The 27,887-nt window shown below is 37.1% G+C and overlaps 1 long non-coding RNA gene across 1 annotated transcript in view; it reads left to right on the top strand.

Annotated features, from left to right (window-relative positions):
- LOC113255117 (uncharacterized) overlaps positions 1 to 27,887 on the top strand; it is a 913,389-nt gene that overhangs the window by 439,155 nt on the left and 446,347 nt on the right. Inside the window, exons 11-13 of the long non-coding RNA XR_007190393.2 lie at positions 21,067 to 21,204; positions 21,308 to 21,408; positions 21,857 to 22,022. This is a non-coding gene — a long non-coding RNA (uncharacterized LOC113255117). The remainder of the gene's footprint in view (positions 1 to 21,066; positions 21,205 to 21,307; positions 21,409 to 21,856; positions 22,023 to 27,887) is intronic.

The following is a 27,887-nucleotide window of genomic DNA, read 5'->3' as shown; positions in this document are numbered from 1 at the left end:
CTATTGAAACCAAATCTGTTTTTCAGACTTATTTTAAAAGATACGCTCACTCGAAAATGCTGCTTGTTATTTTGACAGAGATAGAAAAAGTTTTCAGAAATACAGTGTTACGAAAAATGTTACAAAATTAATGTTAGAAGACAATTCATATCTTTGTCTCTCTACACAACAGTTTCTACTTTACATTCGCCATCCTCATCTAAACATATATTTAGGGGCGTCTGGGTGGCTCAGTTGATTAAGTGTCTCCCTTCCGCCCGGGCATGATCTCCGAGTCCTGGGTTTGAGCCTTGCCTTGGGCTCCCTGCTCAGCAGGGAGCCTGCTTCTCCCTCTCCCTCTGCTCCTCCCCTCTGCTCATGTTGTCTCTCTCTCTCTCTCTCTCTCTCTCTCTCAAATAAATAAATAAATAAAAATCTTCTTAAAAAATAAACCTATTTTTAGAGAAAACAGGAACATAGATATTCATGTATTCAACAAATATTTGTTGAGCGACCAATTTGTGCTAGATACTGCTTTAGGTGCTAGAAATTCGGCAGTAAATAAGATAAGCCAGATCCCTGCTTTCATAGAGCTTTATATTGTAGAGGAATGACGTAGACAAAGATAAAGGAATACACAGAAAAGTTAACAAGATAATTTTTAAAGTTGATAATTTGGTGAGGATAAGAAACAGTGATATGGTATATAAAGATTAAGGGAATCTGCTTTAGATTAGGTAGTCGGGAGAGACCTCTTTGTGGAGATGATGTGAGCACTAAGTTTTTCCTAGAAGCTGGCTTTGAACACTGAGGCTACAGGTTTCCAAACCAAGAGAAAACCAAGGGCAAAGACTCAATATGGAGTATGAGTACAGATAAAGAAAAGAAAGAAGCTAGTATGGCTTGAGAGTAGTGCCAAGAGCTGTAGTGGTATGAAATGAGATAGGAGAGGTTAGAAATGACCAGCATTTTATTTTAGGCTGCATTAATGAGTTTGAGTTTATTCTAAATGTAGTGGAAATTCATTAAAGAGTTTTAATAACATGTAAAAATATATAATCCATTTCATAGAACTCTTGCAAAATTTGGATACTAGTGTGAAACATTTGCGAATGACTTTTTTAATGACCTTTTTTTTTTTTTTTTTAGAGCGCTTTTAGGTTCACAATTGAGGGGAAGGTACAGAGATTTCCTGTATAGCTGTGCCCCCCACACAAGCACGGCCTCGACCATTATCAACATCCCCTCACCAGAGTGGCTCATTTGTTACAATTCATGAACTTACACAGACACATCAGAATCATCCTACATCCACAGTTTACATTAAGGTTCACTGTTGGTGTTGTACACTCTATGGGTTTGCAGAAACGTATAATAACATGTGTCTCTCTCATTGCGGTATCATAAAGAGTATTTTCACTCCCCTAAGAACACTCTGTGCCCTATTTATCCGTCCCATGCCCTTACCCTCTGACAACCACTGATCTTTTTGTCTCTGTAGTTTTGACTTTTCTGGGTCATATGGTTGGAATCAAGCAGGATGTAACATTTTCAGAATGTCTTCTTTCACTTAGTACTATGTACGGAAGGTTCTTCCATGTCTATTCAGGGCTTGATAGTTCATTTCTTTTTGGCGCTGAATAATATCCAATTGTCTAAATGTACCACCGTTTATTTATCCATGTACCTAATTGAGGACATCTTGGTTGCTTCCAAGTTCTGGCAATTACAAATAAAGCAGCTGTAAACATCCTTGTGCAGGTTTTTGTGTGAACATGTTTTCAGCCTCTTTGGGTAAATACCAAGGAGCATGATTGCTGTATCATATGTTAAGGTTATGTTTAGATTTTAAGAAACCAACAAGCTGTCTTCCGAAGTAGCGGTCCCGTTTTGCATATCCTCCCCCAGCCCCCCAGCAATGAACGAGGGTTCCCACTGCTGCACAACCTCACCAGCATTTGTTGTTGTCAGTGCTTTGGATTTTGGACATTCAAATAGGTGTGTAATGGTATTTCATATTGTTTTAATTTGTATTTCCCTGATGACATATGATGTAGAGCATCTTTTCATATGCATAGTTGTAATTCATGTATCTTCTCTTTTTTTATTGAAGTACAGTTGACACACAATGTTACATTAGTTTCAGGCATATAACATAGTGATTCAACAACTCTATACATTATGCTATCCTCACCACAAGTATGGCTACCATCTGTCACCATACTATGCTATTACAATATCATTGACTATATTCCCTATGCTGTGCCTTTCATCCCCATGACTTATTCATTCCATAACTGGAAGCCTGTACCTCCCTCACTCATTCCTCTTCATCCATTTTGCCCATCCCTTCACCCCTCCTTCCCTCTGGCAACCATCAGTTTGTTCTCTGTATTTATGGGTCTGTTTCTGCTTTTTGTTTGTTCATTTGTTTTTTTAGATTACACATATAAGTGAAATCATATGGTATTTATCTTTCTCCGTCTTGACTTATTCCACTTATCTTAATGCCCATGAGGTCCATCCATGTTGTCACAAATGGAAAATTTCATTCTTTTTTTATGACTGAATAATATTTCATCATGTATATATCTATTTCTTTATCTACTCATCCATTGATGAACACTGGCTGTTTCCGTATCTTGGCTATTGTAAATAATGCTGCAATGAATGTGAGGGTGCATGTATCTTTCAAATTAGTGTTTTTGGTTTTCTTTGGATAAATACCCAGAAGTGGAATTGCTAGATAGTTTATTTTTAATTTTTTGAGGAAACTCCATACTGTTTTCCATAGTGGTTGCTCCTATTTACATTCCCACCAACAGTGCACTAGGGTTCCCCTTTTCTCTAAAACATCACCAACTTTTGTTATTTCTTATCTTTTTGACAATAGCTATTCTGACAGCTGTGAGGTAGTGTCTCATTATAGTTTTGGTTTACATTTCCCTGATGATTAGTGATGTTGAGCATCTTTTTATGTGTGTGTTAGCCATCTGTATGTCTTCTTTGGTTGTATATATTCTTCGGCAAGGTGGCTACTAAGGTCTTTGTTCAGTTTTTAAAATTGGATTGTTCATTTTCTTATTGTTGAGTTTTAAGAGTTCTTTGCATATTTTGGGTAACAGTCCTTTATCAGATGTATCTTTTGCAAATATTTTAGTCTGTGGGTCCTCTTCTTCTCTTGACACTATCTTCCTCAGAGCAGAAGTTTTAAATTTTAATACGGTCCAGATTATCAATACTTTCTTTTGTAGATTGTGCCTTTGGTGTTTCTTCTAAAAACTCATCACCAAACTCAAGATATCTGGATTTTTCATGTTATTTTCTAGGAGTTTGATAGTTTTGCATTGTAGAGTTAGGTCTGTGATCCATTTTAAGTTAATTTTTGTGAAAGGTGTAATGTCTGTGTCTATATTCATTTTTTTAAATTTGTATGAGGATGTCCACTTGTTTTAGCATTATTTGTTGAAAAGACTTTGTTTTTCTCTATTGTATTGCCTTTTGCTCCTTTGTCAAAGTTCAGTTGACTATATTTATGTACGTCTGTTTCTTGCTCTCTGTTCTTTTCTATTGATCTATTTGTCTATTCTTTCACTAATACCACACTGTCTTGATTACTCTAGTTTTATAGTAAGTCCTGAAGTCACATAGTTTCTGTTTTCCAACTTTTTTCTTCTCTTTCAAGAATGGGTTGGCTATTCTGGGTCTTTAGCCTCTCCATATAAACTTTAGAATTAGTTTGTTGATATCCACAAAATAAATTGTTGGCATTTTGATTGGGATTACATTGAATCTATAGATCTAATTGAAAAGGACTGGCATCTTGATAATATTTAGTCTTCCTATCCATGAGTATGGAATATCTCTCCATTTATTTAGTTTTTCTTTGATTTTATTCATCAGAGATTTGTAGTTTTCCTCCTATAGATCTTGTGCATATTTTGTTAGATTTATAACTAAGTGTTTCATTGTTTGGGTGCTAATCTAAATTATATTTTGTATCTACTTTCAGTTTCTACTTGTTCATTGCTGGTATATAGACAAATGATTGACTTGCAAATTGACCTTGTTTCCTGCAATTTTGTTATAATCCCTTATTAGTTCCAGGAGTTTTCTTTTTCTTTCTTTCTTTCTTTCTTTCTTTCTTTCTTTCTTTCTTTCTTTCTTCCTTCCTTCCTTCCTTTCCTTTCCTTTCCTTTCCTTTCCTTTCCTTTCCTTCCTTCCTTCCTTCCTTCCTTCCTTCCTTCCTTCCTTCCTTCCTTCCTTCCTTCTTTCTTTCTTTCTTTCTTTCTTTCTTTCTTTCTTTCTTTCTTTCTTTCTTTCTTTCTTTCTAGATTTATTTATTCGAGAAAGGGGGGGCAGATGGAAACATTCCTCAGATTCCTCTCTGAACACAGAGCCCTATACAGGGCTTTATCCCAGGACCCTGGGATCATGACCCGAGCTAAGACCAAGAGTTGGACGCTGAACCAACTGGGCCACCCAGGTGCCCCAGTTCCAGGAGTTTTCTTATTGATTCTTTCAGATTTTCTACATAGATAATCATGTCTCCTGCAAACAAAGAGTTTTATGTCTTCCTTCCCAATCTGTATACCTTTTATTTCCTTTTCTTGTGTTCTTGCCTTAGCTAGAACTCCCAGTACAGTGTTGGAAAGGAATGGTGAGAGGGGACATCCTTACCTTGTATCTGATCTTAATGATCTCTTAACTAATCCTGAAATTATGCTGTGTCTGGATTTCCTAAATTTGTTAAATAAGCTTTTTGTTGTTTAAGCTAATTGAAATCGGGATTTCTTGTTACTTTCAGCTGGAGGTAAACTAACTGAGCAAGTTCCCATATCCAAAAAGAACTTACAAACCAGAGTGCAAGCAAGGTGAAAATGTAATTCCGCACTATATTAAAAGTACTTAAAGGAACAGTGAACTAGAATGACTTTTTTTTTTTTTTAATTGGGGGGAGGGACAAAGGGACAGAGACAGAGAGAATCTTTTTTTTTTTTTTTAAAGATTTTATCCATTTATTCGACAGAGATAGAGACAGCCAGCGAGAGAGGGAACACAAGCAGGGGGAGCGGGAGACAAAGAAGCAGGCTCACAGCGGAGGAGCCTGATGTGGGGCTCGATCCCATAGCGCCGGGATCATGCCCTGAGCCGAAGGCAGACACTTAACCGCTGTGCCACCCAGGCGCCCTGAGACAGAGAGAATCTTAAGCAGGATCCACACCCAGCATGGAGCCTGATGCGGGGCTCCAGTTTCAGAACCCTGAGATCACGACCTGAGCCAAAATCAAAAGTCAGATGCTTAACTGACTGAGCCACTCAGGCACACCCTCAAGAAATACTTTAAGTTTGTCGGCCAAATTATATGTATTTCTTCCATCTAAATGTAGTTTACCTTTTCTGACATTCCATAGCACTGTGTTTATACTTTACCTATGCCATTTATGTTTTGAATTGTAGTTGTATATGACTTTGTCTTATGTTTCTAGCTTGTAATCTTGGAGGACTATACTTTTGCTGTTTGTATAGGTATTTAATTTTATACCAGTAGGAACTGAGTAAGCATTTATTGAATTAATAAATAAATAGTGTACAGGGTTTTAGGATGGTAGAAGAAGGTGAGGTCACTAAAGGGAGTTCATAAATACAGTTGAAGTAAGCAGGAAAAGCATCAAAGAAGAATTTTAACTGTATCTTAAAAGCTTAGTGGGGTTTGCTTAAGTAAAGAAGCCAGGGGAGGATGTTTTAGAGGGAAGATGAAGCAACAAAAGAAATATTAAAATAAAGTTGTAGAATTGTCTAACTGTCATGACATGTTAAGTTAGCTGAAAAAGTAGAGTCAAACTAAGGAGGATCTCAAATGTTAAAATTAAGAGTTTATCATCACCCTCTAAGAATTAAAGAGGAACTAAAGTTTGAAACAGAGACATTAAGTTATATGAAAGTGTGTTTTATAGGACTATTGATCTAAAGTTTCTCCTTCCTTGCCCCTTGCCATATGAATATAAAGGCCTCTTTACAACTTTCCTTTAGGATTGGGTACCCTTCTAGTTGCATGCTCCAGACCATACTCTGCCTGAAAAAAGTTATTTTGACTTAGCTTTTTTTGAATATATACTATCTCTGATGAATATACATGGTCATAAGATTCAATATAGCATAATTCAAATAACTATATTCTTTATGACCCTGCTTCTCCCTTTTGCCTGCATCTTTTCTTCTGTAGCCTCCTTTTCATTCCAGGCCACTCATTACTGGATGAGACTCAGGGCATTTCCTTTTGCAGTGTGAATAGAGCCAGCATTGCCATCAGATACGTATGGGTACAGAGCAAGGAGAGATTAATAGTAATGGAGTGCCAATGGAAGAAGAAGTGTTGCTTTCAGAAATCTAATAAGAGCAGCAGTTTTACAGAAGATAAAGTGCGCATTTTAACAATGCTACTAAGTGTAATATGAAATTTTGGGGAAAAAATCAGGGCTGTATAGAAAGTATAGTTCAAATGTGTACTTCTCCATAGTATAGGTCTTGTGGAGTTAAGTGATATTAAAGCATGTTCAGTAATGGTTGGTAGGCTAAGCAATGTAGTCTGGTCACAAGCCCAAGAATACCTAGGCATAGTCCCAAGAGAAGTTTGTAATCAAATGCAGCTTGCAGAGAGAGTTTCAAATCTTACATGATTTTCATAATGAGTGTTTTGGATTATCACAGTATGTTTTCCTATGCTCATTTTCATCTAGATGGAGGGGGGATTTCAAGAATCTATGCCTTATACTTTTTATTTCAGTTCCTTAAGGTACCCAGAATTTCCTTGCCAGAAGGATCCATGTAAAAATTAGAATCCATTTTGAAATTCAACTAAAGATTGCATCCCTAAGTTGTTTCAAAAAATTGAGAGCTGAGCATATTGTAATCCTCAGAGCTGTCCCTAGACAGACAATATTGCAGAAGTTTTTGCCCATGTGTCTTTGTTTTGCAAATGAATATGCAACATTACATTAGAGCAACAAAAAAAAATTAATCTTGGAATTGAAGAATCTAACAAATGCTGAATTTAAAAACAAGTTAGTTAACCTTAGAGAAAGAGAAAAGAAGCATTTAGTAAATTTATTAATGCCTCAAATTTTATAGTGATTTTTTCCATTGACCATTAAGAGAAAGGGGAAGGAACTAGAGACTGCATACAGTATTAAATGGTGTTTTAAATGAATATCTATTATTGTTCCTGTAAATACCATATAATAAAGCTAAATTATTTAAATATTACTTAGAAATGTATTCTTATAAAAGGCACCAGGCACATAGCCAATGTCATTGCAAAACAAAGAGGCAACAAAAAATAAAATTGCACCATTTACAGAAACCATGGCTTACAATACCTCTCATGACTAGAATTGTTAGAATTCTGGTGTAAAAATCTGGTGGAATTATTCTTTGCATTCTCTTGCAGATATTGCAATGATAATACTTCTTGTTTAGTATGGTATTATGAACAATCTGTGAAAAAGTTTATTGTATATCCTTTGGTGAATCTATTTTTGTCTCTTTCAAAGTTGCTTTTTTTTTTTTTTTTTTGGAGAAAGAGAGGGAGAGAGAGAGAGAAAGAGAAGGGGGAAGGGGCAGAGGGAGAGGGGGAGGGAGAGAGAGAATCCTAAGCAAGCTCCACCCCTAGCACAGAGCCCAGTGTGGGGCTTGATCCCACAATCCTGAGATCATGACCTGAGCTGAAATCAAGAATCAGACACCTAACCAACTGAGCCACCCAGGTGCCCCTCAAAGTTGCATTTTAAACAGCTTCTAGTCTTCTTCTTGATCAATGAAAATACATTGAGCACCCTTGATTTAAATGATAAAAAGTCATGACTGAATTTTGTATAAAGTTGAAGATTAACAGCAAAGAGACTTGAAAAATCAAAGTAAAAACATTTCTTTACTTCATAATTTAGTTTGAAATGTTTAAACTAAATGTTTCTTCTTGAGGAACATTATTCCAAATAGCTTGAGAAAGAGATCTTTTAATAAATAAGTTATGTGTAGGTAGATATCTAGATTGAAGATGGTTGATTAACTGATAGTTTCATCTTCATAATCTTGGGAAAGAAAACCATTACATTCTGCCTAGTAGTGTCAGATAGCTGATGGTAGAAATGGTTGGACTGAGAAATTATCTCCATCCTTTCCACACTCCATAAATGAGGTCAATTGGCTGTCAAGTAGGTCTCCTGTCCCTCCTCTTTATTCCCCTCCCCTCATCTAATTTTTCTCATTGCCAAGTCTCTTTTAGTATGACTACCTCTGGTAATGACATTTTGGACAATGAAGTGTGCTGTTGAAATTTATTCTTGTTTAATAGGAGTTTCTTCTATAATTCATTCAACTTCCCAACCTGATTTCACTATATACCATAATCCATTACAATGAGAAAAGTGGCACACAGACAGGTTCAATGTTTTAGTCCCAGAATTAGTGACCAAGATGTGACCAGAATTCAGTTCTCTCACTTTCTAACATGACTCCCTTTCCATGGTAATGCCCAGCCTTCAGTCACATGAACTGAATATATTTTGTTAGAAAGACGTTTTTTCAGGAAGAGCCTTATCTTCAGCTCTATCTGTTGTTCAGCATAGCCATGCTTTTCATGTCATTTCCAGTACTCTTTGAGGCAAAACAGCATTGATTGTGGCAGTGAAGACACAGCCTGGTGACTGAGTTTGAGGTTGTTCCTTATAAACTAGAGAAAGCCTCCTTGTCCTAGACTTTGCTGGAATCCTTTGCCCTTTTAGCAATGACTTTCTTTGAGTCACCAAGTTCTAAGTTAAAGTTGGTTGAAAAATTTAAAGAGGAGGGTGCTGGAGGTTTGTATATTTTAAAATATAGCGCTGTATATTTGATATATGCATTGATAAAAGAATGCATATCTCAGAAATGTGTATAGTTTTTTTGCTTCTTATAGCATTTAATGTGTATGTGTTTAGTAAAACTCTTTATATTTATTCAAACTAGTGGTATTAAATGGCTTCAGATTATTTTCATTTTCATCAATTTTGTTGAACATTTTGGAAAGAAATCCACATCCAACTAAATTAATCCAAGACATTATTTATTTTCTCTTACAAACATTACTTTAAAGTTTAAACATTCTCTAGCTAATACCTGTAAACTCTTGGGGATTTAGTAAAGTGTATTTGTCAGTCTTTTCATATTTACTGTGCTTATGACTCAAAGAGAAATCAAATAAGGAGCAAACCCCAAGAAAATTTTGTGTTAGTAGGTAAGACATACCATTCTAATTTTTATTCTTCTGCATGGTTTACTGGGTTGTTGTGTTTTGTTTTGTTTTGTTTTGTTTTGTTTTTGTGTTGTTTAGTGATTTTTAAAAATTTTTGGTAACTCCGTTTGTTCGGTTTTGAATTGTGTTGTTATGGTTCTTTGTAGGCTTGAGAATGATTTTTAAATCTAAATCTCAAGTAACAATTTTTTAAATTTAAAAAATTTAAAAATTTTAAATTTTTAAAAAAATAGAGTTCTCAAATTTTCTTGTAATATCTAGTAATTTTATATGCATAAATTTTACTTAAATAATTTAATTAAAATAGTTATTAATTTTTAGGAGTAAGCTTTTTTATATTCTAGAACTTACTCTTTATGCGAAGTTCACTTGAAAATAATTATCTGTAGTGCTTGTATGACTAATCTGCTTATTTTTCTTTCTTTGTTAGCTGATGTGTTAGAGATGTGATAAATTGTCTTTAGGAATAAAATCATGTATTTGTGTATCTACCTATCTATCTACCTATCTCCTAAAGAATATGCAGATTCTAGATATTAATAGACTCTTAAAATTAGTTAGTTGTGAATGAGGTTTTCATTTTTCTAACTTTAATCTAAATTCCTACAGAACATTTGGAGAGAACTACAAATCTCATTTGCTCTGAAAGCACTCTATGGGCCAAAAATTTCTACTTTCTTTATCTGGCAAACTATTTGGCGGCTAGAAAACTGATTTCTCTTTAAGTCTTTTCTCCTTTAGAGTAAAAAATTTTCCCAAATATTGCAGCAAATGACTATTTTCCTATAATTATTAAAAAGGCTTATTTTGACTGACTTCTTTTTAATTTTTAATTTTTTCAACTAAACTCTCAAATTTATTAAAGTTATATGTAATATACATTGTTATTTTTTCCCTTTACTTTTCATCTTTAAATATCAGAAGCCTTGTACTTTCTTTCTTGAAGTGGATTTAGAAACTGAGAAACAGAAATGGTATAATTATTGGGGCATCTGCATGGCTCAGTCAGTGGAGCATCTGCCTCTTGGTTTTGGTTCAGGTGATGATTTCATGGGACATGGATTTGAGCCCCGAGTTGGGCTCCGTGCTCAGTGGGAAGTCTGCCTGAGATTCTCTCTCTCTCTGCCCCTTCCTCTGCTCATGCTCTCTCTCTCAAACAAATAAATCTTTAAAAAATGGTATAATTACCTAAAATATATTGACAGACAACCAAGGATTACAATGTTAGTCTCTGACATGTAGTACAGGAATCATAACAAAACCATCAGAAAAAGAGAGGAAACAGATGAGGAAGAATAAAACTTAAAAAAAAAAAGTAATATTTTAACCATGAAACAGGAATGGGGTACTGCAAAAATGGACAGAGCAAAAAAAAGAGCAGTTGAAAATATAAAATTTGAGAGAAAAAAATAGTAATAAAGCATTGGAAGATAAATTTAAGAAAATCTCCCAGAAAGTAGAGCAAAACGCCAATATGCCTAAAAATGGGAGAGAAAAGATAAGAAATTTAGAGGACCTGTCCAGAAGGTCTAATATCTGAAAAATAAGTATTCCATAGGAAATTTAAAGAAAAAAAGGAAGTAAAACATTAATTGTTTTCTTGGAATAAGTCAAGAAAATTTTCTTGCAGATTGCAGTTGTTTCCTGAGTTTCTATATATAAAAGTAGAAAGCAGAGTCATACCAAAGCATGCCATCACAAAATTTCCTAACTACAGAGACAAATGAAAAATATATATATATAAATCCGGGGAGAAGAAAAAAACAGGTCTATATGATCAGAATAACTCTGGACTTTTCAAAAATGACACTGAAAGATAAGAGGCAATAGAGAACTGACTTCAACAAAATTCTAAAGAAAAATAATTTCTAATTAGAAATGTACGTCCAGGGGCACCTGGGTGGCGCAGTCGTTAAGTGTCTGCCTTCGGCTCAGGGCGTGATCCCAGCGTTCTGGGATTGAGCCCCACATCAGTCTCCTCCGCTGGGAGCCTGCTTCTTCCTCTCCCTCTCCCCCTGCCTGTGTTCCCTCTCTCGCTGGCTGTCTCTCTCTCTCTCAAGTAAATAAATACAATCTTTAAAAAAAAAAAAAGTGTACGTCTAGCGAAGCTATCAGTGATGGGAAAAATCTAAGGATATTTTCAACCATTCACCTTCTCAAGGCATGTATTTCTTTAATAAGATGGGAGAATGTGTGCCACTAGTCAAAGGAGAAAAACAAGGAAAATGAAGACATGAGATTTGCAGAGCTGGAGATCCACCAGCATAGATGGGTAGTGAAGGGAAGCCCCCAAATGAGAGCTGTGTACTACCTGTACATGGAAATCTGCTCAGAAAGAATAAGGTCAGAGGCTCCTTAGGAAGAAAACTTCCTTTTTAAGTAGATGAAATTGATAGCGTACCTGATACAGCTGAACCTCTAGAGTGGAGATTTAGTAACTGATAAAGAGTTTGGAGCTGAATTAGTAATAAATGTAAAAGGAACCAAGCAAATGAATAAAACAAGAAATATGTGATAACTATAGGGAAAACTACAGAAAAAGAAAACTGACATAAATAGTCTATCATATGCATCAGCTTTGAGTTAAATTTATTGTCATAATAATATATACTTTGAATATTAATCTAAACAGGTTACAATATAACTAAGGTGATATGGGACATAGAATGATTCTGAGTTGGGGGTAATAAGGGAGTGGGAGGAGAGAGTTCTGAATACTAATCTTATTTAGTATGTAAGTAAATAAATGATACCTAAAACTCACTCAAAAATTAGCAAAAAGAAAAATCATGTTACTTAGAGATATAGTGAGTTTTATCAAACTAATCATCTAAAAATACCAATAAGAGCATATTAGAGACATGGTGACAAGTGACAACATAATCAGCTAAAGAGATAAAGAGATAAAAATTGTCACCACGAGGAGGGAAAAACATGGGAATAGGCGTAGGGGTCTGCTGTTTTTCATAAAGAACTTTGTAGAACTATTTGACTCTTTTAAATTCTTTGGAATTATAGACTTTATTAAAATTAAAACAAGAGAAAAATAAAAATGCTAAAACAAAACAAACCACTACTGAACCACATACATAATTGGAAGGTATTTTTTAAAAATATTTATTTATTTATTTATTTGAGAGAGATAGAGGATGAGTGGGGGGAGGGACAGAGGGATAGGGAGAGAGAGAGAATCTCTGGTAGACTCTCTGCTGAGTGGGGAGCCCAATGTGGGGCTCCATCTCATGAACCTGAGATCAATACCTGAGCCAGAATCGAGTCAGACGCTTAACCAACTTAGCCACCTAGGTGCCCCCATTGGAAGATGTTCTTAAATCTTACAAAGTAAAGAAAGGAAATCGGATATGCATGGAGATCTCAACCAGTTGAAAAGTTTAACATGGTGCTTATCTGCTTACTAAAGCACTTTGTTATATCTTATTTATTTACATTTCAATTTAGATAGCATTTTATATTCTTCTGTTAATTTTTTTCTTGTTTACTTCTAATGTGAGCAGCAAGACCAACATGTGTTCTTGTAAGCCACGTTGAAATTTTCTGGAAATAAGAATGGTTATAAATAAATAATCACGATGTAAAAAAAAAAAGTAGAATTAAAAACTAACACATATAAAACAAATGGAAGGAAATGAGAGGACTAGTGCCATGTAGTAAAATAGGGGCTTGGGAAATGGGAAAATCATTTATCAGATTGAATTGCATATGATCTAAAATTATCTTTTTAAAAAAAATTTAAATTCAATTAGCCAACATATGGTACATCATTAGTTTTTGATGTAGTGTTCAATGATACTTTAATTGTGTATAACACCCAGTACCCATCACATCATGTGCCTTCCATAATGCCCATCACCCAGTTGCCCCATTCCCCCACCTACCTCCCCTTTTTCAACCCTCAATTTGTTTCCCAGAGTCAAGAGTCTCTCATGGCTTGTCTCCCTTTCTGATTTCTTCCCATTCAGTTTTTCCTCCCTTCTCCATATACCCTCTGCATTGTTTCTTATATTCCTCATATGAGTGGAAGCATATGATAATTGTCTTTCTCTGATTGACTTATTTCATTTGGCGTAATACCCTCCAGTTCCATCCACATCGATGTAAATGGTAGGTATTCACCCTTTCTGATGGCTGAGTAATATTACATTGTATATATAAACCACATCTTCTTTATCCATTCATCTGTAGGATGACATCTCTGTGCCTTCCACAGTTTGGCTATTGTGGACACTGCTGCTATGAACCTGCGGTGCAGGTGCCCCTTTGTTTCACCTCATCTGTATCTTTGGGGTAAATACCTAGTAGGGCAATTTCTGGGTTGTAAGGAAGCTGTATTTTTAACTTCTTGAGGAGCCTCCATACTGTTTTCCAGAGTGGCTGTATCAGCTTGATCTAAAATTATCTAACTAATGGTTTGAATGACCATTATGTGATCACCTTTTCTGTTTTGAGTTGTGTCAGATACAAATATAACATGCTATTCTTTATGAAGGCAACTGAATTTGTGTAGGAAAGAACTTATTCCATTTAAGAATTACAAAATAACACAAGGCAGAATCCAAAATTGTAGGGTAAGCGAAATGGACAGTAGGAAGACACTTTGTATGGTTTGTAAGGCAAGTAAACATTCCCGGGAAAGCCGTATTTGAGATGGGTCTTAAGGATGGGAGGGATTTCTGGTTGGGGAAGAGGCAGAATATGTGAATGAAACTAATCAAACTTGAGCTGAAAGCTCATGCTGGCCGGTCATGGAAAGTAAAATGATATAGGCAATAAAAATTATATAGGCAAGACCAGATTGTTGGAGATTATGGATTTACATATATAAGTACCAGAAATCGTAAATTCTGGAACAGCATGATTAAAGAGAGGACTAATTTGGCAAATGGATATTAAAAAAATCAGAGAGGGAAGAGTCCGGTGGCAATAAGATCAGTTGGAAATTGTATATATGAGTTGATTAAAGTCTTTATTAGAGTGGAACTGGAGATATGGGTGTAATGAAACATATCAGAGAATTTGTAATATTATTTATATATTATATTTATTGGGTCAGAGAAAAAAGATGGTGTCTTAACTAAAATGGATAATTTCAGATGGAGATTTTGGTGACAGGTATTTGAAGCAAAATTGTAACTCCTGTAACCAGTAAATATCAATATATTGGCAAGATTACTTCTCATTCTCCATTCTTCTGGCATGCTAAAGATATATGATCAATCACTTTTTGAACATGTTTAGTGGAAACAATGCAATAGACAGAGTCTGTGTTGTTACACAAGGTTTTCAGTGTAAAGATGAAGATCTACAACAAGGTAAAGTTGGAGAAATGTCATAACTATTCGGAAAGTTCATACCTACTACCAAGAAAATGGTTCCTGAAATGTTCAAGCAGTTACAGCATTTTTCAAAACTCTAGTTGCCCAGATAATAACCTTTAGTTTGTCTGTCTGTGTAGCTAAAATAGGCATGACCGATTTTTCAGTTGGTAGGTGCTTGCAAATTATCCTTTGTTCAGACTTGTTTAATCTCTATGGATTTGTCATTGCAATGATACCTATACAAATAAACACATTAAAGTGATTTTTATGCATATCATTAGGTTGATACCCTTGTTTTATAGTTTAAAAATGTTCGAACTATGACATCCTTATGATGAGTCAGATCCAGAGGTTAATTAAGCAAACAGTAACTTAATCATATTACTACAAGTGAAGTTAGTGGCAGACATGTGGCTAAACTTCTACTTACTATGTTAAATATTTATATTGCAACCAATAAGCCTAAATATTGTTCAAATTGTGCTACCCATATAGGAGGAAACAGGAGGCAGAATGAAGGTGATATGGGGTGTGGGAAGGATGAAGAGCCAGTGAGGGAAAGGCACCTCTCCACCTGGCATCTTGGTATTTTGTAAACTGCAAAGATAGGGAAATTTTTAAAACTATTTGGCTGGGAGGTATAAAATTTTAACTTACGGTATTGTGTTTCCTTTTATTTGGACAGTTTATCTAAATTTGGTTTATTCAGGATAGCCCTAGACTATATCCTCTCTTTTAACTAGATGAAATAATTACAGCTTTTTCCCCCTGAACAATAACAAATCAAGCAGACCTGAAAGACTTGTGTTTTTCTATTTCTTTCTTTTATGCATTTCTGAAAAGTATAAAACCAACTGCTGCTCTCCTCTGGCGTTAGCAAATATTCATAATTTTATCAAAAGAATTACTGAAGTTCAACTTATTTCCATTTCACAGTTGAACTTGAAAAGGGAATACGCCCAAAGACCACTATCAGTGTTGCTGTATGTGGTGGTTGTACAAATTTGTAATACTGTTCATTGTTGCAGATGATGGGATGAAGCTTGCCTCATCTTCAGTGTGTATAGGACATGCCCTAGTTAAGCACCACTTCACTCTACATATACACTGAGGTCATCTCCAACTCACCTAACCTAAAACTGCCCTCACCCTGCCCTTCCAACCTGTTTTTTTTTTTTTTTTAGATGCTTTATTTCTGTTAATTTGGCCTATATACTCCAGATACTGAAACTTAAAATCAGTATTTTACTGAAATCTTTAACCTTTTGTGCTTAGATTATTTAGGTCTTGGTCTTCCAATAGGACACACTACCCCAAAATTTTTCTTACTCCAGTCTTTCATATGCATCTCTGACAAATTGATCTTCCTAAAACATGTCATTATCAAACCTTTATAGCATCCTCCTCTCTACCGAGTTAATAAAAAGCCCCACACTGGCATTAAAGACCTCACCATATGCTCCCAACGTCCCCTCTATGACAGCCTCCTGGAGGAATCTTTTTTCTTAAGAAACTTAGACTACACTCCTTCCCTAACATAGTTAGATTTTCAGATGCTAGTGACTGCTTATACCATCTCCATCTCCTTGGGTAGCCTCCAATGATACCAACTAAAATCTTAGGTTTTCCAAGTAGAAACAGCAACTGCTCCATGAAACCTCTATGGTCAGCCACAAATGACTTCCAAACCTTTGAACTCATACCATGTGTTAAACAGTTACAGAGTCTCTGTGAAATGTATATGCAGCCCTGTATTGTCTATATTAATGTGCTGGTAGAAACATCCTCAATCTAATAGTAAAGCATACAGTTGATCCTCAATAATGTTAATTTCCTTCTGCCTGAAGACCTGTGTTGTTAATATCTAATATCTCCATATTTCCTATACTGCTCATGGTAAGTGCTCAGTAAATATTTGCTAAATAAGGACTTAGATGAAATTAATATTTGGAACCTGTTTGGTACAAAAAGTGGACCTATTCTAGGAACTGAAATCTTCCCTTGAAATTTATGCAATATTTCTATGTGAACCTCTAAAAACCCTATATTCACAACACATGAACCCTTTGCCTGGAGATGTTATTTTGAGCATGAAGACTGTGGTGATTTCATGAAATCCAGGGGGTGCTTTCTGAAGAGCATTCTATGAAGCCCCTGCAAAATTGTCCTAGCAAAATTTCCCATACCAATTAAATATGCCACAGATGGCTTACATGGAGATTAACCTCTGGGTTTAAGGGTAAGTTGACTTCCTCCTTTATTTAAAATAAGTTACTTCTCACTGGATTGGAAAGCCAAATAAGGTCACAAAATTGAATTCACTAGAGGCATGTGTAAAGAAAGGTATGTGGCAGCAGCTTCTATTCTCCAAAGGCTTATATTTAATCCAATGATAGACAGTCACTTTTTAAAAAAAGTAAAATGAGTATTTGGAAGAGAAATAAAGGGCAGGGATAAATTCGCAAGCATGGAGAATAAATAATGATGATTCTATGACAGATGTTTATCTTATTTAATATTTACATTTCATTAGTGATTGTATTTAAATGTTCTGTTTTAAAAATATTTTTTATCAGGAAGTACTCAGTGCTGAGGGAAAGAAGGTGTTTTCTAGCAATTACTCCGTTATTAATCAGTTTGAAGCTTTTTATTATGTTCTGTTCCTGTTGAAAATGATTTCTTTAGAGAAAGCCTGATTCTGCAGACATGGTTCAGAAAAGCGAAGTCCTTGGGGTTCCTGTGCCAAGTCCTTTAGTTATGTGTTTGGACCCTAAGACCAAACTCTCTTGAGTCCTGAGCCTTGTTTAGAATTCATAAGAACTATACTACTCCAGTGTTACTTCAACAACACATCAGAGTAGAGATTCAGAGAGTGATACCAAAAAAGGGTCTAAGTTTAAAGTCCTCTGTTTCAGGTTCCATGGGTCTGTTGACAATAATCTTACTTATTATGTAATAGAATCTGGCAGTATTAATAACCTGTCTTTTTAAAAGTTTTCTCTATCTTGGATTTCTGATCATCTCATGCCTCTAAATCTTAAACCTTAGAGACTGATTCTCCTTAGTGCTCTTATCTTCTTTTATCGGTGCAGTCTCTTCTAATTACTCCTCTCCTTTGGGACATCTCACACACTGTTCATTCCAGTGTGTGTCCCTGTGAAGCCACACAACTGGCAAATGGTGAAACAGGGATTTGAACCCAGGCCTGCAGACACTAAAGCCTAAATTCTTAGTCACGTCTCTGCTTAAAACTAATTTTGCAGCTTAAGGATCATCACCGTCCCTGCTGATGCTTATAGAGTGCCTGCTGTGTGCTGGGCCCTGGGTTTAGATCCTTCTTCATGTCTGTTGTGCTCAACTTCCATGCAGTGTTATTCCATTTCACAGATGAAATTTCATGCTATGGGAACGGTCCAAATAAGAACATAAGGACTAGTCATTTTCATTTTTGCATATGAGTTATCTTTACTCTGTCTCTAGTTCAGTAAGCTCTCAAAGGTGGACACAATTCTGGGGCATGTTTATGTGCCAATGTCTTCCTCTATAAGTTCCTTTAAAGTAGAACATACACACACACAAAGACAGAGACAGACTAAAAAATAGACTCTTAACTACAGAGAATAAACTGATGGTTACCCACAGGGAGGTGGGGGGGATGGGGGAAATAGGTTATGGGGGTTAAAGAGTACACTTATCATGAAAAAAAAATACCATTTCACCATTTGTTAAAATTGTAGGAGTGAAATAAACCAAACAATTTTAATAAGTTTACTATTTTGTAAATTAAATATATATGTAACATGTATGATTCACAAAATAAAATTTATTAACATACTAAAAAAATAAAAATGTTGCTTGACTAATTAAAAAACTAAAGTAGGACACACATACTCAAACGTCTATATGACTAGAACAGGTAACGTTATTGAGTAAACCAGACTTTAAGATGATAAGGACTAGGGGCTTCTGGGTGGCTAGCTGGTTAAAGAGTCTGACTCTTGATTTCCATTCAGGTCACAGTCTCAGGGACTTGAGATCGAGCCGCATGTCAGGCTCGGTGCTGGGTGTGGAGCCTGCTTAAGATTCTCTCTCTCCCTCTGCTCCTCTCCCTGTCTTTCAAAAAAAAAAAAGAGTGAGAGAGATGATAAAGACTGGTGAGGTTTGTGGAAATTAAAAGTTTATGCCCCACATCACGTCATTCAGGTTTAATTTGTAATGACATTGTGCAGGTAAATGCACACATTCACAGACACACACACACACACACACACACACACACATACACACATGCAGGTCACCTATTTGCAGCTCTTTATTTATTTTGTATTTTGTATTTTTTTAAAAGATTTTATTTTTATTTATTCGACAGAGATAGAGACAGCCAGCGAGAGAGGGAACACAAGCAGGGGGAGTGGGAGAGGAAGAAGCAGGCTCATAGCGGAAGAGCCTGATGTGGGGCTCGATCCCAGAACACCGGGATCACGCCCTGAGCCGAAGGCAGACGCTTAACCGCTGTGCCACCCAGGCGCCCCTTGTATTTTGTATTTTAAAAAATGTTTTATTTATTCATTTTTTTTGTAGGTTCTATGCCCAAAGTGAAGCTTGAACTTACAAGTCTAAGAGTTGCATGCTTTCCCAACTGAGCCAGCCAGGCGCCCCGATCTATGGCCGTTTAAACTATCACTTCTTCCTTAGGCAAAAATTTTTAATCTAGGTCAAGAAATACATAAGTGCATTTTGGAGATGAACATGAAGTCATTGGTTTGTGTGTACTCATATTTACACCCTGCAGACTGAATGATGAATGGAGGATGATCACTTTTAAGGAGTTACTGCTTTGCTTGAATTGTTTTACTTAGTGGTCATGATACACACTCACTTGAGGACTTTCTCAAGAAGAAAAACAAGATTATGAATTCCTTTCTTCTTTGATCAGATTATAATTTGTAGTTTGAGAGCACCACAGTTCCCTCTCCATGGGAGGACTCCCCAGGGGTGGAGTGTGGCACCTGACGATGCGTGCAGAGTCCGCAGGCCGGGCAGTAGACTCTGGCCCTCACTGTAGAGAGCTGCAGGCGACTCCTTTGCCACTTGGTTTTTCAGTGCTGGCAGATGGGACTTCATTGTTTCAAAGTTTCAGTTTGGAAAATTTAGACATTAAGGGTTAATCTACATTTTAAAATAGCTGTCTTTGGAGGAAATTATGCTATAAATGAGAAACCTGTGTGGAGTTCTGGGTTCTTTATGTTAGCTTTGGCAGGGCCAGGAGCCTGTTTTGATGATAAAGCCAGCATTTGAAACCTGTATTTTATATCACAGGAAAAGTAAGCAAATTTAAAACACTCCACATTTGCCTTTTGACACCCCATAACCAATAGATGAACTTTAATTTCTGGGAGGCCTCCCAGTGATTAATGCCTTCCATTTATGACGTGAGAAGAATGAGCCGTATGTTAGTTGGTCTTCTGTCCGTTTCTAAAGAGCACCCGTGCCAGGATTTTGATGTGCACTCGCATTCTGGCACCAGGCTTTACACTTCTCACCCAGCACAGAGCCAGCTCACAGATCCTGTTCGGCACAGCAACTCCAGACACGCAGCCTGAATTTGAAGGCAGCCTCCTAAAATGTGGCAGGCACCGTCTCCCTCTTCCTATTTGGAGCCCATCATGTGGGGCTAGGACCACTCTCAGCTGCCTGCAAGGCAGCCTTGAGAGAGTTGCAATTGTTAGCTTCTCACTGAAGCGATGTAAACGAAGGTGAGGTGTGGCACTACGGGGCTGTTTCATAGCATTTTCTGTTGCCTGTACTTACTATTAAGAGGAAATGGTTATATTTCTTTATTCACTTTTCCAATAGAGATCATTTACTCTACTCTCTTGTAGGGGACAGTATTGGAGTAAATACCTTTGGGGCCTTCCTTGGTTCCAGTGCCATCCACGGGGAGGACTGACATTCACTAAGCCGTGTGTGGTAGCTGTTAATGCTGTCCACCAATATTTTTGGTTCTCTCATGGTTCTCTCTCATACCAAGCCACATGGTAGGGTTGCATTTCCTGCCTCCCACTGTGGCCGTGTAAACTGCTCAGGTCGATAAAAACTGAGCAGAAGTGCCGTGTGTTTTACTCTGCACTATGTATGTTAAGAGGGGTGATTTGCAGCCCTCCTCTGACTGCTGCTGCAGTGATTGAAGAAGCACAGGTCCAGATAAGGCTTCCATTAGCCTGGGTCCCCGAGTGACTGATAAAAAGAAAAGGCCTGTTCACCAGTGTTCGACTTGTAGCGTGAACAAGAAGTATCCTTGGGTATGTTAACCACTGAGATTTGGTGATTTCTTGTTCCTGCCTCACAACGTAGTCTATGCTGACCGATGAGCCTTGTTAACTGGAGAGTAGATTCACTGCCTTGAAGCTCAAACAGCGCCAAGCTACGTCCATGTCTTTCTGGTCTCGTTTTCTCTTCTAGATATCAGCAAACAGGTGACTTCCCTTCATGTGGAAAAGAGACAAACAGAGTCTGCTTTAGCATTCCAGTATCTTCCAACCCTCCCTGCCCTGCCCCCATAACAGACTAGGAATAACAAAGTCTAAATCAAGAAAGGAGGTAAGAAGACCCTGCTGTGTTCCCTACTAGTTTCACCATTGGTAATTTTGCTAGATTTTTTGGTCCCACTCAGTTCTTGTCTCTTTCTTCTCACACTGGTAAGGAAGCCAAAAGAAGGAGAAATAATGATGGCTGTTTTCCCAAACTTCCCAACACTTAACGGACCTTAAGCACACCACTTGATCAAGTCTATAGGTAACAGAGGTAGGCATACTATTTTTGTTGTTCCTTAAAAGTCTTGAAATGCTAGCAGACTGATGGTATACAGATGTTGTAGGCAAGACTGTAACATGGGTCCTAAGTTTCTGAGCCACTGGTGTACATGCCCTGAATCCCCTCCCCTTCAATGTATAAATGAAAATATCATCTATGCATAAAAGAACTATCACTCCAGTGGTTAGTTTACATTATATAGCAAAGGTTGAAGACATTTTGCCAATGTAATTAAGCCCCCTATTCAGTCAAGTTTGAGTTAATCAAAAGGGGGATTACCCTGGTTAAGCCTAATGTAATCGGGTGAGAGTTGTAAAGGGAGTTTAGAGATCACAAATAGAAGTTAGTCATTTCCTCCTGGCCTTGAGGGAGCAGATAGCCATGCTGTGAGTTGCCAATGAAGGAGGCCCCATGGCAAGGACTTGAGTTTGGTTTCTAGTTGTTTCAGGATAATTCCTGGCTGACATCTAACAAGAAAAGAGGGCCTTCAGTCGGAAACAAATTCTGCCAACAACCAGAGGGAGCCTGGAAGCAGAACTTTTCCTGATTGATTCTCCAGATGAGAATACAGCGGGCCAGCATTTTGCCTTAAGCCTTGTGAGACCGTGAGTAAAGGATCCAGCTAAAATGTGCCAGGCTTTTGACCCAAAGAAACTGTTAGATAATAAATGTATTGAAGGTTTCATCTACTAACTGTGTGGCAATTTGTTATGCAGCAACAGAAAACTAATACAAAAGGAATCTGGCCTGTTTTTTCCTGAAAATTCTGGTTTTATTTTAATTACACATCATCTAGGTGTGTCCTGCTATCGCCTTAGCTTCCTGAAGTCAGTTTTAACTCCCATCTGGAGCGGTAAGACTGGAAGAGGTTTTCATAGTGGTTAAATGTAGCTCTTGATGTCTTCAGTGTGTCCCTAATCAAACCACTCTGCAAGCAGCTGTGAGAGAGCTTCATGTTCTCTACTCACTTTTGTATGCACAGTGACCACCTTCCCTCCACTGAGAGTGATCTGTCTTCCAACTGGAGTTATTCGCTAATGGTCATAAGAACCTGGGATAGCACTGAGATCATTTTGGGATACCAGGGAGTCTGTGGTCTATCTCTGAAACCAAATGATGGGCGCCTTTCGATCACATTCTGGAAAGAAACTGTGTTGATACAGAAAGATCCATTTGACTTATTGGAAAGCACTTGGTCTTTTAAGGTGGATTTTGACATTAGAATATATGCTTTTATAACGTACAGCACAACCAGACAGAAATGAGCCTCACTGTAAAGAGGAGACTTTGTTTGTTTGTTTGGCTGATTTTTGCACCATGTTTTTGAAGTTGGTAACCAGAGAGGAAACAACCAGTTTCATAAAAGCACAATTTGAGATAAGTAACTTTTCTTTATAGTTGTCAGTCGTTTGACTTGTTATATTTTATGTAAAGCTATTTTGATAAAAAGATAGAAGCAAACAAAAAGTTAATGTATGTTTAGCAAGGATTTTTAGATGTGTGATATACACAGGATGGAAAGGCATCAAGAGATGCAGTTTGTTACTCAGGAGAAATTGTGCAGATTTGCCCAACTTGAAGGAAAGAGTTTTGTGGAGAAAGAGAAAGAAAGCAAGAAAACTGTTAGATGTGTGGAATGGGTTGTATCCTTTTAACCAAGAACAAAAAGGCATGTGACCAAATAGCCTTGAATCTTTGGTCAGAGCTACACACGGTGCTATTCCAGATGAGTTTATTGAAAGGACCCCACTCTGTGGTAATAGCATTATGAAGAGAAAATTTAGAGTAAATGAATTCAAGAGTATTTAACGCTGTGGCTTCCTCTAAAGCATTTGTTAAGGTTCTTGATGAAAATACTGATGACATAGGGTCAGTGAATAGGGCTTATGTGTAAAATTGTTTGAGGAATGCTGAATTGTCGTTCTCCCACTGATTGATTAGATAAATCTGAATAAAAAAATATTATGTGGGGTGCCTGGGTGGCTCAGTCGTTAAGCGTCTGCCTTCGGCTCAGGGCGTGATCCCGGAGTCCTGGGATCAAGCCCCATATCGGGCTCCCCCACTAGGAGCCTGCTTCTTCCTCTCCCACTCCCCCTGCTTGTGTTCCCTCTCTTGCTGGCTGTCTCTCTCTCTTGTCAAATAAATAAATAAAATCTTTAAAAAAATATTATATGATTGCTTATCCACATTGTTTCAGCAGTGCTACAGATCATCAGTTCTTGGATGAAAGCCCCAGCCAAGGCTAGGAAATGGACAATACGGGCTCTCTTCATGCCCTGTGGTCATTCTAAGATTTCCTAGTATCCTATTTTTTTGGATTGTTTATCCTGCCCGTATCATTGGCCAAAGAAGATGCATCAGGCCAGGGGAAAAACAGAGACTTGATATTCTCAAAGTCATAGTTTTTAATGCATCGTACTCTGGGTGGTGATTGATGGTGCCAGCTAGTTTAGAAGTTTGCTGATTGATTTTTCTGTAGTTCATGCTATTGGCCACCTGTGTTAACAGTAGAAAAGCTCTCAAAGGAGATGATTTTCAGGGACTTGGGGGATTTGTGCAGGAAGCTGAGATCACTAGGGCACTATGAAAAACTGCAAGGTTGGCTCTCTTCTTTTGATCATCTTCCCTTCCCAATCTTACGAAGACCCTCTCCCTGATTCCCAAAAACATTATGCTTCCCATTTAATATTTAAAAATGTATTTTTTTCTACTTAAATTTGCCAGTTCAGCAAGTTGGTTTATCTCAGTTAGAAGGATACAAATTTGATTAAAGTACTTAAGTAAGACCACATTATGAAGATTTCATGAACTTACTCCTTCAAGGTATATTTAAAGTTTAAAAGACAGTATTCATTAATCTAAACACATCTCTATTTGAGCAGTAGGGCAGAGACTTTTGAGTGTAGGAATCTGTGTGTACTTCTTTTCTAACCACATTTGCCATTCTCACATATCTATTCCCCATCAAGAACAAGGGTCTGTAACTGAATACTTCACTCTTGAAAGGCTGCCAGCCGTCTCAGTTGATGGAAAGTGCTTTCTGCCAAAGACATGTAGTTCTCATTGGCGTTTGAACCACTCTATCACCTACCTGAGTTCTAAACCAAAATGAGAGATACATAAAAGATCAGGTAGAGAGAAATAAAAGTATCAGTTTCAATAGTAACAGCACTAATGGCAAACAAGATTTAGGCATATGACTAGTATGTGCCCCAGAATTAGGCAGACCTATCCACCTCATCAGAGACAGCCTGGAAAACCACAATTTTGCCCACAAGAATATTTTCTTTACCACTAAGCTTCCTACAAGTGGAGAATCGATCCAACTATATACTCTCCAAGTGGGCTGATCCCAAAGAGAGGAGGAGAGGGGAAGGGTTGAGCTAATTAATAACATGGTTCTTGCTCCCAAATTTAACACTTTCCACAACTCCATTCCCATAACTGGCTATATAATTTATGGGGCCCTGTGCAAAATGAAAATGCAGAACCCCTTGTTCAAAAATTTTTATGAACTTTAAGATGGTAACAGTAGAGCATTGAATCAAATATGAGCCCTTCTAAATGTGGATCCCTGTGCTACAAATATACAGGCTACAAATTCATGAAGATACCCCTGTTCACTTCTTATCTGGGATACAGAGTAAGGAAGTTGAAGGAATACAGGAGTGTATTATATTAATTCATGTCCATCTACATGTTTAAATCAAAGATAAAGGAGGTTTTCTCAAACAATGACATTTCCAAGTCTCCCGTTCTCTTGTCCCTTAGGTTTAACTAGAAAGTCCATGGTCCACTGGGGAGTGGACATACCTGTCAGAGTAGGAAAGCAGCCATCTCATCAAGGAGGTCTCGCTGTCATAGCCATGAGCCTACCCTTCTAGTACCAACCACTGTTGCCTTATTGATCCTTTTGTCATAGAGTGAAAAACTTACTTAAGGAGGCTATGAAATAGGTCAGAATCATACAATCATAATCACACTACGTTATTCCGTACTACTAAGGGATAATGGATCCCTTAAACCAGAGGAAGAACACTGGTTGTTTTAAAATTGATCACCGAGAGGCCTCTAGGAGAGAGAGAAAGTGAAACTCTTCTGCTAAATAAAATGTGAACTCAGTCACTTACTTTAAATATTAAATAATGTTTCCTAATTACAAATAGAATTCATTTGTGGGTTCTAATAAAGAAAGCCTTTGTAATCAATTTATGCTTATTCACTTTAGTGTTGTCTTCTTTCTGATGGTGTATTATCAGTTGTATTTTAGGCATTTCATCCTTGCCCCTTATCTGCGTTCTTGCTCCAGGGAAGAATATCAAGATTGCTTCATCTCACCTTCATTGCACCCTCCTGCATCTTTTGGGGCAGGGCTGAGTCCCAAGCCTGGGCCATTACGGAGGAGTCATGGTTGCAATGATTCGTTGTTGCTGATGTGCTGTCCTAGAGGCAGGAGAGAGGTGTTCAGCTGGGAGAGTGAATCGATTCATGATGAATTCAGAAGCCTCTGCCCTTGACCCTCTTCTGCATTATCCAGGGCAGTCTTAGAGTGGCTAATGGTGATGTGGTGAAGAGGTGAACAGGGGTAACTCCTGTCCTCTGAGCCCTTAGAACATCTGTTGTATAAAAAAGGAAATGTAGCTGATAATGTTTTTATTATACTCAAAAATAATTCTTTTTCTCTAAGAAAGAAAAAAAATCAGTGCAAGGATGAAATGCTACTCCTCATGAACTATTAAGGCCTTTGTGCTCTTCCTATATTCAAATCAGTTGATAGTATCCACAGTTTTACTGATAAAACCTTACCGGTTTTATAGCACTAGGAATGACCCCATACATTCTAAAACAAGTCCATATGATTTTAAGCAAATTTAATGCGTGACCATGGAATAAACCCTGTAGTTCCAAATTTTCACTTACACAGTTTCCCTTAAAGAAGTTTAGGATTCAAAAGCTTTCCAACTTTGCACTTCCTTCTTCATGCTTTCTCATGTTCTATAGAAAGATACAACCAAAACCCCCCAAAAATATAAATGTGGAAAAATATTTAGATAGAGCTCATGAGAATATTTGCTATAGTTTATGATATCATACTATTAAAACAAACTCATCACCAAACTGTGTTTAAATTAAAATTGTCATTACACAAGGATATGAAGGTTTTCATTCTTCAATGATCTTTCTCAATATCTGAGAGTATCTTTCATATCTAGATGGTCATCAAGCCCAACAAACTTTCTGACATTGCCCCTCTGTTTTTTTATCTCCCTACTGTCAACAAGATCAGGTAGGGCCTCATAACCTCACTTTCAAGTGCTTCAGCCCAGTAATTGACTTTCAATTTAGACTGATGACACATCATCTTCTTTTTAGGAGACTCTGGGGTCCCTGGCCCCAACATTGCACCAAACTCCCCTTTCCTTTAGTAGTTGTCAGTATGTGATATATCATAGAAGTTCTTCTCCAAACCTTGCTATTCAGCCGCCCCTTTTCTGAAGCCCCTGTGTAATAAGCATCTTAGTCCTTTTCATTTGGGCTGCTTGGTCATAGATAGGTTATAAGAAACAAGAAGTAAGAAAGGTATAAAGAACTTAATATTGTTTCTAACTGCCATCTGAGATATAACCTGAAAGATACATTTGACTTTGTTCCTTTGTTTTTATTTCAAAGGATGGAGTTCACCATTTCTACCTAGATTTCCATATTCTACCTTAGTAAAGGTTAATTTAAAGTTAACCTTACATCCTAGCTTGGTGAGGTAATTTAGGCAGAATTATAGGTATCCCCAGAGCCTTTACTGAGCCATTTTATCTAAGTGAGGCCCAGATACCTGTCACACATAAATCCTCTCAGAATTTTCACACCTCTCACTTTTTATTTTAATCTAATCTCTCTAATACTTCTCCCTAATATTCCTTACTCTTCCTCTAAACCAATGAAGGAGAGAGGAGAGGAAGAGATGGTACTGAAGAAGGTATAAAAGTCACGGAGTTGTTCTAGTCACACTACAGCCAAAACAGTTGTGTTCTCTGTTCTTATTTTTCATTTGATTTTCTGTTTTACATATATGCTTTGAATAACAGGATTTGGATCCTGCCATTTCTTCCATCAATCATTCAAAATCTTTTCATCCTTCTATATCAAAATTTCTTGGGAAAATGTATCTGTACTACCCTACTGAAATTGTCCCCTCAAATTTTTGTCATCCAAAATTTCTAATTAACTTTTATTTTTGTCCTTTATAACAACCTTTGATACCAGTGACCATTATCCCCTCAATCAAGACTCTCTCTCTTACATTTCTAGGATATAGCCATATCTCTCTCACAATTTTTTCTTGATTTTACTCTGCCCATCCAAGACATCTAGTCTTAGGTCATGTTCCCTGGAGTCAAAGTCTGAGATAGGAGTCACTCCATCATCTTTAGCTCTGTTTTCTTTCTTCCTGACGTGGCTTTCTTAAAGTGATG

Source organism: Ursus arctos, unplaced genomic scaffold, assembly GCF_023065955.2.
Source record: "Ursus arctos isolate Adak ecotype North America unplaced genomic scaffold, UrsArc2.0 scaffold_5, whole genome shotgun sequence".
Lineage (NCBI taxonomy): Eukaryota > Metazoa > Chordata > Mammalia > Carnivora > Ursidae > Ursus > Ursus arctos.
This window is presented reverse-complemented; position numbering and strand designations above follow the sequence as displayed.